The sequence below is a fragment of the Nannospalax galili genome, unplaced genomic scaffold (assembly GCF_000622305.1).
Source record: "Nannospalax galili isolate Female #2095 unplaced genomic scaffold, S.galili_v1.0 scaffold17, whole genome shotgun sequence".
NCBI classification, from domain to species: Eukaryota; Metazoa; Chordata; class Mammalia; order Rodentia; family Spalacidae; genus Nannospalax; species Nannospalax galili.
In genome coordinates, this window is record NW_008342276.1 from 6,070,103 (window position 1) to 6,077,537 (window position 7,435).

Consider the following 7,435-nt stretch of genomic DNA (forward strand, 5'->3'; position numbering starts at 1 on the left):
ATTGGATCATCTGAAGCTGGAAGACACACCCTCAATGTGGGTGTTACCTTCTGATGGCAGCCCGTATAAAAGGCCATGACAGAGGAGAACACCTGGCTTCTTGCTGCTTGCCTTCTCTCTCACTGATGAGTTTGGCTGGCTGCTGTAGACTGAAGATTAGCTGATCTTTTTAAAATTTTTCAAGACCTTCAGTGCCAGACTGGTACTACTGAGATATCCAGTCTTGTGGACTAAGCGACTATGGATTCTCAGCCTCTCCAGTGTGGTGCAGCCATTGTTGGACTACTCAGCCTCTATCCTGTGAGCTAAGCTGATAAATCCCTATACATATATAATCATTCTACTGGTTCTGTTTCTTTGGAGAACCCTGACTAATACAGATTGTGGTACCAGGAGTGGTTCTAGAGAAAGAGATTTGAAAGGATGAACTTCTTTAATGGGCTTGTTGCTTTTGGAGCAGGCTCTCCAACTCGGAGTCTTCAGATAGAATGGAGAGCACCGAAAATCCATGGTGCAGACTATTTGAAACAATTATGGCGATAGACACATTTGAATATCCTAACTCACCTCTTGTGAAGAGCAAAAGATTTAGTCACTCTATACATAAAACATTTGACAATTTGTGGAAAAATAAGAAAAATAATTATGCTGGCTGGTTACTTCTAGCATCTATGGATAAAGTGATGAAGATAAACAATGAGCTTAATGATAAAATTGACAAGCTCCAGATTCGAATCAACAGTTTAAAAGTTTCCAAATGTGCCCTGGAAGAGAATCTTCTCTCCAGCAGCCAGAGAGCTAAAGCTGCAGAAAATCAAGCTGAAGCCCTTATTATACATTTGGCTGACCTACAACGCAAATTTAATTCCCAGTCTGGAAGGGTGTCAGCAGTAGAGGTGAGGGCATTGGTAGGGAAAGATTGGAATCCTGACACGTGGGATGGAAATGTGTGGGAGAACCCTGAGGAGGCTGAGGATTTTGAATCCTCAGACTCTGAGGAGTTTGCTTCACCTGATGAATTAATCTCCCTACCCTCAGCAGACTCACCCTCCCCACCCTTGCCTGAGGAAACTAATCCCATTGAGGAAGCTACTCCCATTCAGCAAGACTAAGCTGATGTCCCTCAGGGTCCAGTTGTTGCCTCTAGACCTATAACCAGACTCAAAGATTAACAGGCCCCTAGAGGAGAGATAGAAAGTGTGGTCCATGAGGAGGTACGCTACACCACTAAAGAACTTAGTGAATTTGCTAATTCATTCAAGCAGAAGTCTAATGAATATGTCTGGGAATGGATTTTAGGGTATGGGATAATACCATAAAATTGGATCAGGCTGAGTTTATTGACATGGGCCTCCTGACTAGAGATTTTAGGCTTAATATGGAAGGTCATGCAGTTAAGAAAGGTGTTAAAAGTTTATTTGATTGGTTGGCTGAGGTATTTATCAAAAGATGGCCTACTGACAGAGAGCTGAGCTGGAAATACCTGATATCCCTTGGCTTAGTGTTGATGAAGGGATTGTAAGACTCAGGCAAATTGGTATGCTCGAGTGGATTTGTAGTGCAACACCAAATCCTCCACAATGGGAGGGCCCAGAGGACATGCCTTTTACTGATTTTATAAGATGGAAAGTACTGAGAGAGACACCAGAACATTTGAAGAGCTTTGTTTTTGCTCTTTTCCTTAAGCTGAGTCTTACAGTTGGAGGTACTGCTGCTCAATTACATAAATTAAATGTAAACATAATAGGTGTAACAGGATCTCGGAGTAGGGGTTCGGTGGCAGTATTAAATTACCAAAGACAAGGTGAGTGTACTTATCGTAATGGGCAGTAAAGGCAAAACAATACCTACAATAGCATGACTTGAACAGACCTGTGGTACTGGCTAATCCATCATGGTGTTTCCAGGGACCACATACATAAGAAGCCTACTAAGTTTTTATTTGATCTGTATAAGCAGAAAAGCTCTAGGATGAATGACAGGAAGTCAGTACTGGATCATAGCAATAGAGAATCTTGCTCAGTCAACCAATTTCCAGACTTGAGACAGTTTACAGACCCAGAACCCCTTGAATGAAGGGAAGGCCGGGTGCCCTTGAGGAAGGACTTTGTCACAGTGCCAAAGAGTTATGCTGTTCGCCTCTCACCCATCCTTCCCCAGAGGGACCTCTGGCCTTTCACTAGAGTAACTGTACATTGGGGGAAAGGAAATAATCCGACATTCCGCGGCCTCTTGGATACTGGTTCTGAGTTGACACTGATTCGAGGAGATCCTAAAAAGTACTGTGGCCCTCCAGTTAAAGTAGGGGAGTATGGAGATCAGGTGATAAATGGGGCTTTAGCTGAAGTCCGACTGACAGTGGGTCCAGTGGGTCCCCGAACTCATCCTGTGGTTATTTCCCCAGTACCAGAATGTATAATTGGGATAGATATACTTAGGAATTGGCAGAATCCCCACATTGGTTCCCTGACCTGTGGAGTGAGGGCTATTATGGTTGGAAAGGCCAAATGGAAACCACTGGAATTGCCTCTGCCAGGGAAAATAGTGAATCAGAAACAGTATCGCATCCCTGGAGGGATTGCAGAAATTAGTGCTACCATCAAGGCTTTGAAAGATGCAGGGGTGGTGATTCCCACCACATCTCCCTTTAACTCTCCTATTTGGCCTGTGCAGAAGACAGATGGATCGTGGAGAATGACAGTTGACTATCAAAAACTTAATCAAGTAGTGACTCCAATTGCAGCTGCTGTACCAGATGTGGTTTCCTTACTTGAGCAGATTAATATGTCTCCTGGTACCTGGTATGCAGCTATTGATTTGGCAAATGCTTTCTTCTCAATACTGGTTTATAAGGACCACCAGAAACAATTTGCTTTCAGCTGGCAAGGCCAACAGTATACTTTTCTGTCCTATCTCAAGGGTATATTAACTCTCCAGCATTGTGCCATAACTTGGTTCGAAGGGATCTTGATTGCCTGACTCTTCCACAAAATGTCACACTGGTCCACTATATTGATGATGTTATGTTGATTGGATCCAGTAAGCAGGAGGTAGCAAACAGTCTGGACTTGTTGGTTAAGCATATGCTCATGAGAAGATGGGAAAAAAAATCCAACCAAAATTCAAGGGCCTTCTACTTCAGTGAAATTTCTAGGAGTTCAGTGGTATGGAGCATGCAGAGACATTCCTTCTAAAGTGAAGAACAAGTTGTTGAACTTGGCCCCTCCCTCCACCAAGAAAGAAGCACAGTGCTTGGTGGGCCTGTTTGGATTCTGGAGGCAGCACATTCCTCATCTGGGTGTGTTGCTACCACCCATATATCAAGTGACTCAAGAAGGCAGCTACCGTTGAGTGGGGCCAGGAACAGGAAAGGGCCCTTCAACAGGTCCAGACTGCTGTCCAAGCTGCTCTGCCCCTTGGGCCATATGATCCAGCAGACCTGATGGTGCTTGAGGCATCAGTGGCAGATAAAGATGCTATTTGGAGTCTCTGGCAGGCACCCATAGGGGAATCACAGTGGAGGCCATTGGGATTTTGGAGTAAGGCTTTGCCTTCATCTGTGGATAACTATTCTCCCTTTGAGAGACAGCTCTTAGCATGTTATTGGGCCTTAATGGAAACTGAATATTTGACAAAGGGCCACCAAGTCACCATGCGACTGGAGCTGCCCATCATGAGCTGGGTGTTATCTGACCCCCCAAGCCATAAAGTAGGCCATGCACAGCAACAATCCATTATGAAATGGAAGTGGTATATACGTGATCGGGCTCGAGCAGGCCCAGAGGGCACAAGCAAGTTACATGAAGAAGTTGCCCAAATGCCTATGGTTCTGACTCCTGTTATGATGCCTCCTGTTCTCAAGCATGCACCTATGGCTTCACGGGGTGTGCCCTATGATTGGTTGACTGAGGAAGAGAAGACTAGGGCTTGGTTTACAGATGGTTCTGCACGCTATGTTGGCACCACTCAGGAGTGGACAGCTGTGACATTACAGCCAATTTCTGGAACAAACCTGAAGGACACTGGGGAAGGAAAGTCTTCACAGTGGGCAGAACTTCGGGCAGTGCACATGGTCGTGCATTATGCTTAGAAGGAGAAATGGCCAGAAGTGTGATTATGTACTGATTCATGGGCTGTAGCCAATGATTTGGCTGGATGGTCAGGGACTTGGAAGGAGCATGGTTAGAAAATTGGTGAGAAAGACATTCGGGGAAGAAGTATGTGGATAGATCTCTCCAAATGGGCAAAGGATGTGAACATACTTGTGTCTCATGTAAATGCTCATCAAAAAGTGGCTTCAGCAGAAGATGAGTTCAATAATCAAGTAGATCAGATGACCCACTCTGTGGATTGTCAGGCTCTTTCTTCAGCTATCCCTGTCATTGCTCAATGGGCCCATGAACAAAGTGGCCATGGTGGCAGAGATGGAGGTTATGTATGGGCTTGACAGCATGGATGCCCACTCACGAAACCTGGCCTGGCTACAGCTGCTGCTGAATGCCAGATCTGCCAACAGCAGAGACCAACACTAAGCCCCTATATGGCACGGTTCCTCATGGAGACCAGCCTGCAACCTGGGGACAGGTTGCCTACATTGCACTGTTTCCATCTTGGTGGGGACAGTTTTGTCCTTACAGGAACAGACACTTATTCTGGTTATGGATTTGCCTTTCCTGCACGTAATACTTCTTCCAAAACTACTATCCAGGGACTTACAGAATGCCTTATCCACCATCATGGTATTCCACACAGCATTGCTTCTGACCAGGGAACTCACTTAACAGCCAAAGAAGTGCGACAGTGGGCCCACGGTCATGGAATCCACGGGTCTTACCATGTTCCCCACCATCCTGAAGCAGCTGGCTTGATAGAACATGGAATGGTCTCTTAAAGACACAGTTACAATGCCAATTAGGTGGCAATAGCCTGGAGGGCTGGGGCAGAGTCCTCCAGAAGGCAGTGTATGCAATGTATGTTACAGTTTCTCCTATAGCCAGGATTCATGGGTCCAGGAATCAAGGTTGGAAGTGGGAATGATTCTACTCACTATCACCCCTGGTGACCCACTAGGAAAATTTTTGATTCCTGACTTTGCACTCAACTGGCTTGGATGTTTTGGTTCCAGAGGAGGGAGTGCTTCTGCCAGGAAAGACAACAAACATTCCATTGAACTGGAAGTTAAGACTTCCCCCTGGATGCTTTGGGCTTCTGATACCCTTAAGTCAGCAGGCTAAGAAAGGAATAACAGTATTAGGAGGGGTGATTGACCCAGACTACCAGGGGGAAATTGGACTTGTTCTACACAATAGAGGTAATGAAGATTATAGCTGGAAGGCAGGGGATTCCTTAGGGTGACTTTTGGGAAAATGCAGCAACCCAATCCATACAGGACAACAAATGGCCCAGACCTGTCAGGCATGAAAGTATGGGTCACTCCTCCAGGGAAACAGCCTAGACCTGCAGAGGTGCTTGCTGATGGTGGAGGAAATACAGAATGGGTAGTAGAGGAAGGTAGTTACAAATACCAACTTAGGCCACGTGACCAGTTGCAGAAACATGGACTCCATCACCTATGGCCGGTGCCCTGTTCCTAAGCCTGATATCAATGTCAGGTATAGGCTTCATCTAATGAAATGTCCCTTAAAGCCAATTAGAAAGTGATTGGCTACTCTCATAATATTTGTGCCACTATTGCACCAGAGGTCCTATCTTGTCAGACCAACTGTTGAAGCACACAGGATTCACAGCTGGGTAAGGTTGAAGATTAAGATTTTCTTCTAGTAGCATGCATAGCACCTTCAAGCACTCTGTAAATTAGCCAGCAGAGATGGGGCTCTGAGGTCAGTACCAGCTTTATTTCTCCTTGTTTGTTCTACAGCTCATGTATGCAGTGTCTTCAGCAATAAGATCTTACTGTCAAATTCTGGTTGGTAACAAAAGCAGGGGCAGTGGCCAGCATTGTTCGAGGGTTGATGAGACCTCTTGTCAATGGCTTCAAAAGGGGGAGTTCATCCCTGGCATTGGACTTTTACTTTGCTAGCTGTGATGGCTAATCCTGGGTGTCAACTGGACTGGATCTGGGATTAACTGAAATGCTAGAGATCTTCTTGATTGGATCATCTGGAGCTGGAAGACATACCCTAAATATGGGTGTTACCTTCTGATGGCAGCCCGTATAAAAGGTCAAGGCAGAAGAGAATACCTGGCTTCTTGCTGCTTGTCTTCTCTCTTGCTGGTGAGTTCATCTTGCTGCTGTAGACTTAAGACTAGCTGATCTTTTGGAATTCATCAGACCTTCAGTGCCAGTTGGGACTACTGAGACATCCAGCCTCATGGACTGAGTGACTACGGATTCTCAGCCTCTCCAGTGTGGTACAGCCATTGTTGGACTATTCAGACTCTATCCTGTGAGCTAAGCTGATAAATCCCTATACATATATATTCATTCTAGCAGTTCTGTTTCTTTGGAGAACCCTAACTAATACAACATGGAACTAAAAAGAACAATTACAAACATGATAAAAGAATTCAGTGATTTAAGGAACACACAAAGAAATCAAAGAACTGAAGGAAGATAGGGATGAACTTCTGAAAGCACTGAAAATCTGTGGTGACTATTTGAAACAGTTATGGAGATAGACCCATTTGAATCTTCTAACTCACCTTTCAGAAAACAGCTAGAAATATTGCAGACTACTCAGGCTGAAATACAGAAGGAATCAGTAAGCCAATTAGAAATGACAGGAGAAAGCCTCACCAATAGGATGAATGAAATGGAAAACAGAGTATCAAGACTGGAAGATAAAGTGGACAAACTAGAACACTCAAGCAAAGATTATGAAAAATTTAAGAAAGCACAAGAATGGAATATGCAGGAATTGTGTGACACCATAAAAGATGAAACTTATGAGTCATATGCATACAGGAAGGAGAAGAATCCCAAGATAATGGCATGGACCAGATCTTTAACAGAATCGTGGAAGAAAATTTCCCAAAATTAAAGAAAGAAATGCCATTACAAATATAAGAAGCATATGGAATACCAAACAGACAGGACCAGAAAAGAAACTCTCCACAGCACCTCATAGTAAAAACACTACACGTACAAAACAGACAATATTGAAAGCTGCAAAAGAGAAACAAGTCACATATAAAGGAAAACCCATTAGGATTACAGCTGACTTTTCAGTGCAAGCTATGAAAGCCAGAAGAGCCTGGACCAAAGTATTCCCAGTATTAAATATCCACAGTTGCCAACCCAGATTACTATACCCAGCCAAAATGTCTACTATAGTCAAAGGGGAAAGAAAAATCTTCCATGACATAAATAAGCTGAAGGAATTCATGTCCACAAAACTAGCCCTTCACAGAGTTCTGGAAGCAATCAAAGAGCTAAAGAAAGGAATGACTATACCCAAGGGGTTGCAGAAAGAAA